General features: G+C 42.2%; 1 long non-coding RNA gene across 1 annotated transcript; it reads left to right on the top strand.

Moving 5' to 3' along the window:
* The first annotated feature begins 3,764 nt into the window (after positions 1 to 3,764).
* LOC134634545 (uncharacterized) lies at positions 3,765 to 10,029 on the top strand. Its single transcript, XR_010573817.1, has 4 exons — positions 3,765 to 4,007; positions 5,546 to 5,621; positions 5,830 to 7,096; positions 8,756 to 10,029. It is a non-coding gene; the product is annotated as an uncharacterized LOC134634545 (long non-coding RNA).
* The last annotated feature ends 942 nt before the right edge of the window (positions 10,030 to 10,971 follow it).

The raw sequence follows: 10,971 nt of genomic DNA, 5'->3' as shown, positions 1-10,971 counted from the left end.
ATCCTCGCCTGCAGCAGCAGCAGCTTCAGCATCCTCGCCTGCAGCAGCAGCAGCTTCAGCATCCTCGCCTGCAGCGTCAGCAGCTTCAGCATCCTCGCCTGCAGCGTCAGCATCAGCCTCACCCACGCCTGCAGCGTCAGCATCAGCCTCACCCACGCCTGCAGCGTCAGCTTTATCCAGGCCTGGGCTAGCTTCAGCTTCATTGGCTTCCGCAGTTGCCACGCTGCCGCCCGGTCCTGCCTCGCCTGGTCCAGCCTCTGCTTTGCCTGGCCCGGCCTCTGCATCAGCTTCGCCTGGCCCGGCCTCTGCTTCAGCTCCAGCCCCGCCTGGTTTGGCTTCAGCAGCAGTTTCTGCCTCATCCTTCTCCTCATCCTTGCCTGGTTCACGTCTGGCACGCCGCCATCCGGTCCACGTCTGGCACCTCATCTTCACTGGCCGTTTTCTAGGCCGCTGGCTGGTCGTCTTCACCGATGTGGACGCCCTCCTGAATGAGGTTGTCGCCGCCACCGCCTTCCGCGTGGCCGGCCTCCGGACTTCTGTGGCCGCCACCGCCTTCCGTGTGGCCGGCCTCCGGACTTCTGTGGCCGCCACCGCCTTTCGCGTGGCCGGCCTCCGGACTTCTGTTGCCGCCACTGCCTTCTTCGAGGACGGCCTCCTGAACTGTTTGCATGCCGCCACTGCCTTCTTCATGGCCGGCCTCCTGAACTGTCCCATCCTGGCCTTCTGTGCTATCGGGCCCCAGGCCGGCCACCTGCACTATGTTTCGGACTCTGCTCCCCTGTGTGTTTTGTGAACATTTTGTTTGGGACTCTAGGGCCTCCATTTTGGTCCTGGTCCAGTATCTGTATTATTGGCTTGCTTATTACCCACCAGTCTACCGTTGTGTAAAACACTGTCGACCATTGTTTTTTTGTTTATTTTGAAACACTTCCAACCAAAAAGCCTAATTTCTGCTGTTTAATGTCAAGGAAATGTAAACTTTTTAAAATTATACCAAATTGCAAAACGCTTACCTGTGTCTCTGATAAAACCTCTGTAACTTTGCTCTGCTTCACTTCAGCAGCATCAGGTAATGTTCATATGTTTATTCATGGTTTTCTTACATTTTGTTCTACTGCAGAATATTTTTAAGGTTATCTGCTATAAAATCCCAGACCAGGAAAATCTCCTTCATGTTTTTTCTGTGTTTCATCCTCTGTTACTTTGACACAAAGGGATCTGCTGTGATGCTTACACCTCTGATGAAGTCTCACAAGTTTCAGTACTGATAAATGATCAGATTTATAATATTTCTGACTGCCTGAGGCAAAATTTCCCTGATTCGAATCGACTCAAGATCGTGGATCAAATTGAATTGGGACCTTGTGAATCAGAATCGAATCGATTCTAGAAATCAGTGACAATACCCAGCCCCAGTAATGGTTTTTGATATGTGCGACATGGGTGGTTGCCCAGGCATCGTGGTGGTGGCAGCATCACGGGCATCTCTAAGAAAAAAGTTTCTCTACTAAATGTAAATCTGCGGTGGGGTCCTACTTTCACTGTCTTTGGACTTGCTCAGAAATTTCAAAATTCTGGCTCTGAGTAACAAAAGAATTAAAAGGTATATTTAAAGGCAGAAAACAAAAAGATCCAGCTCAGTATTTATTGGGGCTGCCAACTCTGAACAAATTTCCAGATAAAAACAAATACAAACTACTATGTAAATTATTGTTTTTGGCTGGAAAATGTATTCTTTTCAATTGGATTAATGAAAAACCACCAACAATAAGTCAGTGGTATAAAGAAATCTTTAGAGCTTTACCAATGGAAAGACTGAGTGCAAAATTAAGTGTCAATGATGATGTTTTTTTGGATATATAGTGCCCTCTGATGATCTGAAGAAAACCATAGTGAGAGGGGCAGCCCCACTCCAATGGCGGGTTGGGTTTGTCAGGACAAATGTGTAAATGCGTGGTAGACCGAATTATTTACCAAACTGTATTAGTTTTCCGTTTACATGTCTCAGACTGCTTATTATGTTATTTTTGTTTTGGGGTTTTTTGTGTGGTTTTTTTTCTTACTTTGTTGTTGTTCTGGTAGTTTTTTGTTTGTTTGTTCATTTGTTTTTTGATAAAAGTCCAGTGGCCCTGAGAGGCCAAACGGACTGCAACTTCAGAAAACACCTGCAAAAATTAAAACGCTGCAAAAAGAAAACACCTGCAAAAAGAAAAACGCTGCAAAAAGAAAAATGCTGCAAAAAGAAAACACCTGCAAAAAGAAAAATGCTGCAAAAAGAAAAAACGCTGCAAAAAGAAAAACACCTGCAAAAAGAAAAACGCTGCAAAAAGAAAACAGCTGCAAAAAGAGAAACGCTGCAAAAGCACACAAAAAACAATGGAAATAGAAAAAAACACAATGGAAATGTTTCTGGGGAGACAATAACCCGACGGACCAGTTGCACGAACCAAAACATGCATGTATAGTCCAGATATCTGTAGTATATAATAGAATCATATTATTACAACACATTTACCTCTCCTCCACTTCTTTGAAGTGTCTCCCAGTCCCAGCCTACTTGTTAGCATGCTTTGGTTCGTGCAACTGGTCCGTGGGTTATTGTCTCCCCAGAAACATTTCCATTGTGTTTTTTCCTATTTCCGTTGTGTTTTGTGTGCTTTTGCAGCGTTTTTCTTTTTGCAGGTGTTTTCGTTTTGCTGCGTTTTTCTTTTTGCAGCGTTTTTCTTTTTGCAGCGTTTTTCTTTTTGCAGGTGTTTTCTGAAGTTGCAGTCCGTTTGGCCTCTCAGGGCCACCGTATAAAAGGGAAAAAATAAATAAATAAGAAAAAAAGTTTCTCGTTCTCATGCTGCCCCGACATACTGCCAACGCATTTTTGGGATGGCATAGGCACCAATCGGTTTTCTATCGCCCATTTGCTGGGAGTAAAGGCACCCTCCATTTGCGAGGTGCGCCTGCTGCTTGCCAAACACAGGGAGGAGAGGGGCGGCGAGGGATTCTCTGGCTGGTTGGAGCAGCACCTAATATCCAACTCGCAAAATAAAACAAAATAAAAACAAACCAACAAACACGAAAAGACCCGACATTATAATACAGACTTATAATTTGCACAGATGTTTTACGCGAAAAGTGAGCACGAGAGCCCTCGGTGTGGCTGCTTGCTGCTTTGCTGAAGTCAAAGTAGAAAGAGGGAGTGTTCGCTCAGGGCACCAAACACGCTAGGACCACCCCTGCCCACCTCTGCTGATGAGTTTACTGTCAGCATTTTAATCATAAGTTTAAAGGCTGTGGGTTGCAGCCACTGCTCTAACACTGTGTATAAATGTAACAGGGCTCAGTGCTGTTACATTTATATATTCATACATACATTCATTCACTTTACTTTGCGAATGAATTTACAAATTCATATTGTATTGCAAAAATCATTATTTAAGGACAGAATTCTTTATTACTATGTGTGTGACTCTTGTGGTCCTCCATAAGAATCCCACCCGTGTGTAACATTGTTACAGAGAGACTAGTGTAAAATTCTCAGCACCGTTCTTCTCTTTTCCTGAGTCCTTAGCAATTCTCCTTCCCACGATGACATTTCCATCGAGGCAAAGGAAAAGATGTTTAGCAAAAGGAGACAAGCAGTACTTTTGAAGAAAAAAAAAAAAACACCCCCACGTGGTTACGCTGCGCAGCTGTGTCACGTGACCACACAGCAACAAACCCCAGTAGAGTCGGAAGAAGGGGGCGGAGCAAAGTGTGTGCCTAGTCGAGCAGAGAGAGCTGCTTTTTCATGAAGTCGTGAACTTAGAGGACAGAAAACAAACTAAAGTATCGATCATATACCACTACCAACGTCCTGATCGATACCTGCATCGATCTGCCCACCCTTGTCTCCTGGATCGTAGCTGAGATCAGCGTGAACCACGTGGGTCTCTGCTCCCTGATCTGTTTCCTGTGTTTGGAAAGAGTTCCAGCTTCATCACGGAGTTTCTCTCGGTTTGTGGGCTCATCTAAAGGTAAGCACCGAGCTAACTTTACTGTGAGTTCAGTTCATGTTGAGTTTAGCTCCTGAATGAGGTCTTCTGCTGCTCTCCTCGGTGTCTGTTCACAGTTTATTGTGAACACGTTGAGAGAAGAGTGAGAGAGTGTTTGGAGAAAAACACCAACTAATCATTAGCTCAGCATGCTGGGAGAAGTTGGAGCAGAAAAGTCTTTTCATTGTCCCTGCAGCTGTTTTTCAGCTGATAACAGGAAATCAGAGCGATCTGCTGCAGTATCAGGGTCACAATAAACTTTATTGTCCAGCTGCTGTGGATGAACACATGAGAGGAACTGAACTCCTACAAAGTCTCATTTTAATGAGTCTGGCTGCTATAAAGTGATGCACAGGAAGATGTTAACAAAAACTAATGAAACAGAGATGAAAGTTCATATTTGAAAGCGCTGAGAATTAAAATATAATGTGGTGGTTAATGTGCAGCTCTTGGTGATTTGGGAGAAGAAGAATGTTTTTAATCCTGTTGGGTATTGAATGTTGAATTTTGTTTTGTCTACAGAAAACAGGGGTTTTGTCCACTTGTGGTTCATGACGTAGACTCTGAGTCTGGTCCAGCTGCTTTACCAAACCATAATTTATTCATGTAGCACTTTAAAAACAACACATGGCTTTGTGTGGGGTTCTATTTCTTTAAGAGTCTATTTACATCTCTCATGTATGGAGAGAGGTGGAGAGAGGACCCATGGAGGATGGAGAGACTGTGAAGTGGTGATCAGGTCCATGTTTTATAATCACGGGGGTTGCTGAAGGTGTTGAAGTTCTTGGGTGGTGGAGTAACAGGTCATTGTTGGTAGAATCCACAGCAGGAGCTGTCTGAGTGTTTTCCAGACAGAAGCAGAGTCGTTAGCTGTAAACAGTTTTTGGAGTTTAGCCTCACTAAACCTGAACTTAAATTGTCTCTGTCCCTGCTTTTCCAGCCTCAGCCTCCTTGAGCTTAGCTGTGAACCAGAGCTGGTCATTATTCTAACTCACCCTGGTGTGTGATGGTGTGCAGCTGTCCTCACAGAAGCTGATGTCACAGGACGTCACAGCATCTCTATAATAATCCAAACTGTTGATAACAATCCTGAAAACCTGCCAGTCGGTGCAGTCCAGACACACCTGCAGATTCTCCACAGCCTCATCAGTCCACTGCTTCAGTGTCTTCACAAAAGCTTTAGAGAGTTTCAGTTTGTGCCTGTTTGCAGGGATCAAGTGAACCATGACATGGTCTGAGAATCCTGATGGAGAGTGAGATGATGACCCTCTTACTATCAGCTCACCTTCTGTTTTGAAGAGTTTTTTTTATCCAGTTTAATTAAATCTATGAGGTTCAAATGAAGCACCAAACTGCAGTTACTCAGTCAGTGGAGGTTCATTAGTGCAGTTTCTCACCACTGTTGTTAACTGGAGGCTGACACACTGACTGAAGACATTTAGTTTGAGTGGATTTGAGCTTTCCATCTCAGCTTCTTTTTGTCAAGGATGAAATACATATAAATATATTTTGTGTTCCAGCTGATCATCAGGAGGAGACGAGCCATTTAGACTCAGCTCAGCCACTGCAGAGGAAACAATGACTTCAACCCAAAAGGTGAGCAAAAATATCTCTGCTATTGAACCTGTGTGCACGTTACAACTCTCATTGTAGCACATCATTGAAATGTGATAATATCACCAGAAGGTGGTGGTAACACACCTACAATGTGTTTGTTGACATCTTTGATTCCACTAATGGAGTTTCAGTTTGTTCCACGACTGCATTTCACTCACTGCCTCTGTTTGTATCTCTGTCACTGCAGGACCAACATGGAGCGAGAAGTCGGCGCTCTCAGGAGGCCGACAAACCTCACAGAAGAAAGAGAGAGAAAAACTACAGCTGTGATGAGTGTGGGAAGGGTTTCACCAAGGCTGTACACTTAAAAACACACCAACTCATCCACAGTGGAGTTAAAGCATACAGCTGTGACTTGTGTGGAAAATCTTTTACCTGTGCTGGAGGTTTAAAAACACACCAACTCATCCACAGTGGAGTTAAAGCGTACACCTGTGACTTTTGTGGAAAATCCTTTACCCAGGCTGTTAACTTAAAATCACACCAGCTCGTCCACAGTGGAATTAAACCGTACACCTGTGACTTTTGTGGAAAATCCTTTACCCAGGCTGTTAACTTAAAATCACACCAGCTCATCCACAGTGGAATTAAACCGTACACCTGTGACTTTTGTGGAAAATCCTTTACCCAGGCTGTTAACTTAAAATCACACCAGCTCATCCACAGTGGAATTAAACCGTACACCTGTGACTTTTGTGGAAAATCCTTTACCCAGGCTGTTAACTTAAAAACACACCAACTCATCCACGGTGGAGTTAAAGCGTACAGCTGTGACTTGTGTGGAAAATCTTTTACCCACGCTGTTAACTTAAAAACACACCAACTCATCCACAGTGGAGTTAAAGCGTACAACTGTGACTTTTGTGGAAAATCCTTTACCCAGGCTGGACACTTAAAATCACACCAGCTCATCCACAGTGGAATTAAACCGTACACCTGTGACTTTTGTGGAAAATCTTTTACCCAGGCTTTTAACTTAAAAAGACACCAACTAATCCACAGTGGAGTTAAAGCGTACAGCTGTGACTTGTGTGAAAAATCTTTTACCCACGCTGGAGGCTTAAAAACACACCAACTGAGCCACAGTGGAGTTAAAGCGTACAGCTGTGATCAGTGTGGCAGAGCTTTTACTCACAGTGGCAACTTACAGCGTCATCAAGTTATCCACTCTGGATTTAAGGCGTACAGCTGCCACATTTGTGGAAAAACCTTCCGCTGGCTAAGCAGCCTAAATATTCACCTCCGCATTCACACTGGAAATGACGTTTACTGCTGTGATCAGTGTGGGAAACTGTTTGTGAAATATAAAGACTTACAACACCACATGTTTACCCACACTGTGGGGAGACCTTATAAATGTGACCTGTGTGATAAGACTTTTAAAGCTCCACATTACCTGAAAATCCACCAACAGACCCACACCAGAAAGAAACTGCAAGTGCAGTTACTGTGAGGTATGCATTTATATTGTTATCTTCTTATTTATGACTGACTGTTTGGATCAACTCTGCTCATTAAATTGTGTTCGCATGTTAGTAATTCTACTGGACTCAATGGCATCTACTGGAATTTTGAAAATGTCAGTAAAGAACATAATAAGTCATCAAACTAAAAACAATGATTACTGTAACTTTGTATCCATATTTGAGGATTCACAGATGCACTTGTCTGATTCGTTGTTTAAATTAGTTATAATTTTCAAAGCTTAACAGGACATAAAAACTTCATGTACAGAACAGGGCTGAGTAGTAACATTGGACGACTGGACGAATATATCGATCGTTTTAACAATGGCGGTTTATGTATTTATTTGCCCATGAGTAAGTTTGCTAATAATGTTGGTTGAAGCTAATAGAAGCAGTCACGAGAAATAAATAATAGCGCTGTTTTAACGGCACCCTCATCATAGTGCTTCCAAATGCAGCAGCGATCCATTTACTCAAACTCATAACAGATAGAAAGCAAGGCAGTAGCCTGTGTTCAGAAAAACACAAAAATATTTTATTCAAATAAAATGACCACAATGGTGGAGAGGGAAACAAAAACAAACTGGCTTCTTTTTCCACTATAACCATGTTTACAGGCCGTTCTAGTATTTATCTGTTTTACAAGCTTGATCAAACAACAAATAAGGTAAAATAGCTCATGCATAGACATCCCACTCCACTGTGCTGTCAGATGGCGTAGCTGTGGAAATGTTCTGGAACGATTTGTGGATTGTTTTGATGTGGTTAAAAAAAATTCCTGGCAGAAAAGGTGCAAAGCCATCCGAAGTCAGAGACGAGAATTGGGTTAAAAAACGGGACACCTCAACGAGTTACAAAATGCGATCCCCAGATAACACAACTGGCAAATACAAAGCAGGGGCAGGGATCACATTAACCTGCAAATCCCTGTATTAAGCCCAGTTTATTTTTTCTTGTCATTGTTGTACCATCTGCATTTTCTGTTGTATAGTTCCTTTATTGTTATGGTGTTCTTGTTATGGATAAAAAGTGTTTTTTGAAATATAGCAAATATGGTTCTATAAAGTTGTTCTGTATAGTGTGTAACTGTTGATATGCAGCATTATTAAATTTATAGTTAATGCAATGGTTGCAATGACACATTGACTTTAGAGGAAATTTTAGATGGCACTCATCATCAGAAAGGTTGCCTACCCCTGCTATACAACAAAGACCTATTGAGTCTCAGTACCAGGTCACTTTACTCTTGCATGCAAAGTGCTTTACCGTGTTGTATAAAGCACTTTGAGTGCTCAGGCAGAGCAGAAAAGTGCTTTATAAGAATCAATCCATTTTACTTCATCTAACTAAAACCAATCAGTGAATCCCACCTGACCCCATCAGAATCAGCTTACTTTTAATAGTCTGTGAGTTTTATTTAAAGGTCCTCAAAGTATGGTGAGAGTCTGTCTGCAGCCAGGGTAACAGTGCTTGTTGCAGTTCCTCTACATCAAAGACATTTATTGTAGCCCAGTAAGCTGAGTGTTATAATGTAAACAGTAAAATGTAATTGGACATTGGCAGAGATGCTCTTTATTTCAGGCAACGTTCAGAATTAAAATGTTGAAGGAATTCCCTGACTTACACTGTCTTTGTATCTTTGTTTAGAAGCAGAGCGACACAGATGGATCCAGTTCTGAACCCTGTCGTCACTGTGGAGGTGGGAAAGACTTTCGTTGTGACCTTTGTGGAAAAACTTTCACTCTGCAACGAACCCTAAAAATACATCAACGTAGACACAGTGGAGACAAAATGAACTATTGCAAAGAATGTGGGAGAGGCTTCCTCACTCGAACTAATTTAAAAATACATGAACTCATTCACAGTGGGGTTAAAAAGCACGTCTGTGACCAGTGTGGGTCATCCTTCACCACTGCAGGTCACCTTAAAAGTCATAAACAAGTCCACACAGGAGAGAAACCATACAAGTGTAGACACTGTGACAGAAGCTTCTCACGATCGAGGAGTCGTAACCTTCATGAACGTATACACATGTAAGAGAATTTACCTGTGACCAGTGTGACCAGAGCTTCAGGAATCTCAGTTCATACTCCAAACACAAACGATCCCACGCTGTAAATAAACTGTTTCACTGTTACCAATGTGCAAAAACATTTACTTCATTATCTGCTCTGTGCAAACATCAGTGTGATCATGCAGGACTGAAATCAGTGGATCAAAATGAATCTGCAGAGACAGAAAGATCCTCTTCTGGTTTCGGGGTCAGACTTAAAACCCTTGAGTTCAGGCTCCACAGAGTTCAGATGGACTCTCCTGTAAAGAGTGTCAGCTGATGTCACACTTGGATCTGAGGAGGTGGCTCTGATTTCTGGACCTGCAGTGAATAATCCTCAAGTTATAAAGTTATAGAAATGTTTTTTATATCCAGCTGATCGAGCAGCTATCTATGAAGTTGTTCAGCATTTTTATAGTTTTGTATTTTCATTGTTTTGAAGTCTTAATTTCTATTTTCCTTTTTGAAATTCAGTTTAAAGCTGAACTGGGGCTGGGCAATATTTCTATGTAATACTAATTTATTCCACAAGGTGGAGCTTTATTTGATCAGCCAACGAACACATTCATATTTACAGTGGTGGCCTGCAGAAGACAATGCATCTTTAGAAAATTGGGGTAAAGCAGCAAAAAACTGTTAGAGGTTAAAGTTTGCAGATGACTGTTGTTGTTCATCTGCTCCAGGACAGTGAGACCAGTCATGGCCCAGTGCTCTGGGGTTTTCTTATATGCTGTTTAATTGTTTCTTCTTTGGTTTAGTGTGATGGCCATGAGCGATGTCTCTGTCAGCAAAAAGGCTCTAACACTGAGCGTGATAAAGATGCTAAATAGAACCTTCAACCTCCCCATTGTCTTTCTTCCTTCCTGCTTTCAGATGAATAAATTAGCTTTTTGTTTTCTATTATGTAGTGTGGTGTGTTTTCTCTTATGTCTGTGAAGGTTCTCAGTCATCCAGGTCGTTGTAGTCTAAGAAGCTTGGAAAGAAAAGCGTCTGGACTTTTTTAAGTTGCTTGAAGACGTTTCACCTCTCATCCGAGAATCTTCTTCAGGTCTAAGGTCAAATGGTGGAGAGTTCCAGATTTAAGTTCTGTGGGAGTGTCCCCCCGAGAGGGACCTCCTAATGATCCTCTACCTAATCACACAAGACAAGATGTGAAAACGGGTGTAGGTAGGATACAATTTAAACAAGGAGTATAAAAGAGGTGATATTTTTTGGTGTCAATGCTGGTGTGAAGATTGTGCTGTTTTGATGGCGTTGCAAATATTCCTTTCAATAAATCCAAGGAAATATTTGGTTTCAACGCTCAGTTTATTTTCAGGGAATTCCAGCAGTTAAAAGTGTTGATAAATGAACTCGAGTCTCTAAAAATGGGCTAAAGGAGATGTGAATTGCAAACATATGTACATTGTGTGTAATGGGATTTGGCAAGATTGAGAGATCTGCTGGACATAAAGAAAAATTAAAATACGAGACTGACAAAACATTGATAAAAAGAAAGACTTAATGAAGCAAAACACTGGATGGTACAGCTCATGAAGGCACAAACAAGGCCTGCTACTGGATGTGTGAGCGGCAGAGAGAAGGGGACGGGCTCCCAGACATCGCAGTAAAGGTCAAAGGTGAAAATAAGACAGCAGAGAGAAGTCGCTCACTGTCTGAGCATGTTAAGAATATAATGATGAAATAAAGTTCATTTAGTGATTTTTATACATTGCAACGCTCTATTAAGAGTTAGCCCTCCGTGTAATAATGGGGTAAAAGCGTGAATTTAGCTCTTTGATTGAACTGAATTATTGAGACTGACATGCAG

This window comes from Pelmatolapia mariae, linkage group LG9 (genome assembly GCF_036321145.2).
Source record: "Pelmatolapia mariae isolate MD_Pm_ZW linkage group LG9, Pm_UMD_F_2, whole genome shotgun sequence".
In the NCBI taxonomy this organism is placed as follows: domain Eukaryota; kingdom Metazoa; phylum Chordata; class Actinopteri; order Cichliformes; family Cichlidae; genus Pelmatolapia; species Pelmatolapia mariae.
This window is presented reverse-complemented; position numbering and strand designations above follow the sequence as displayed.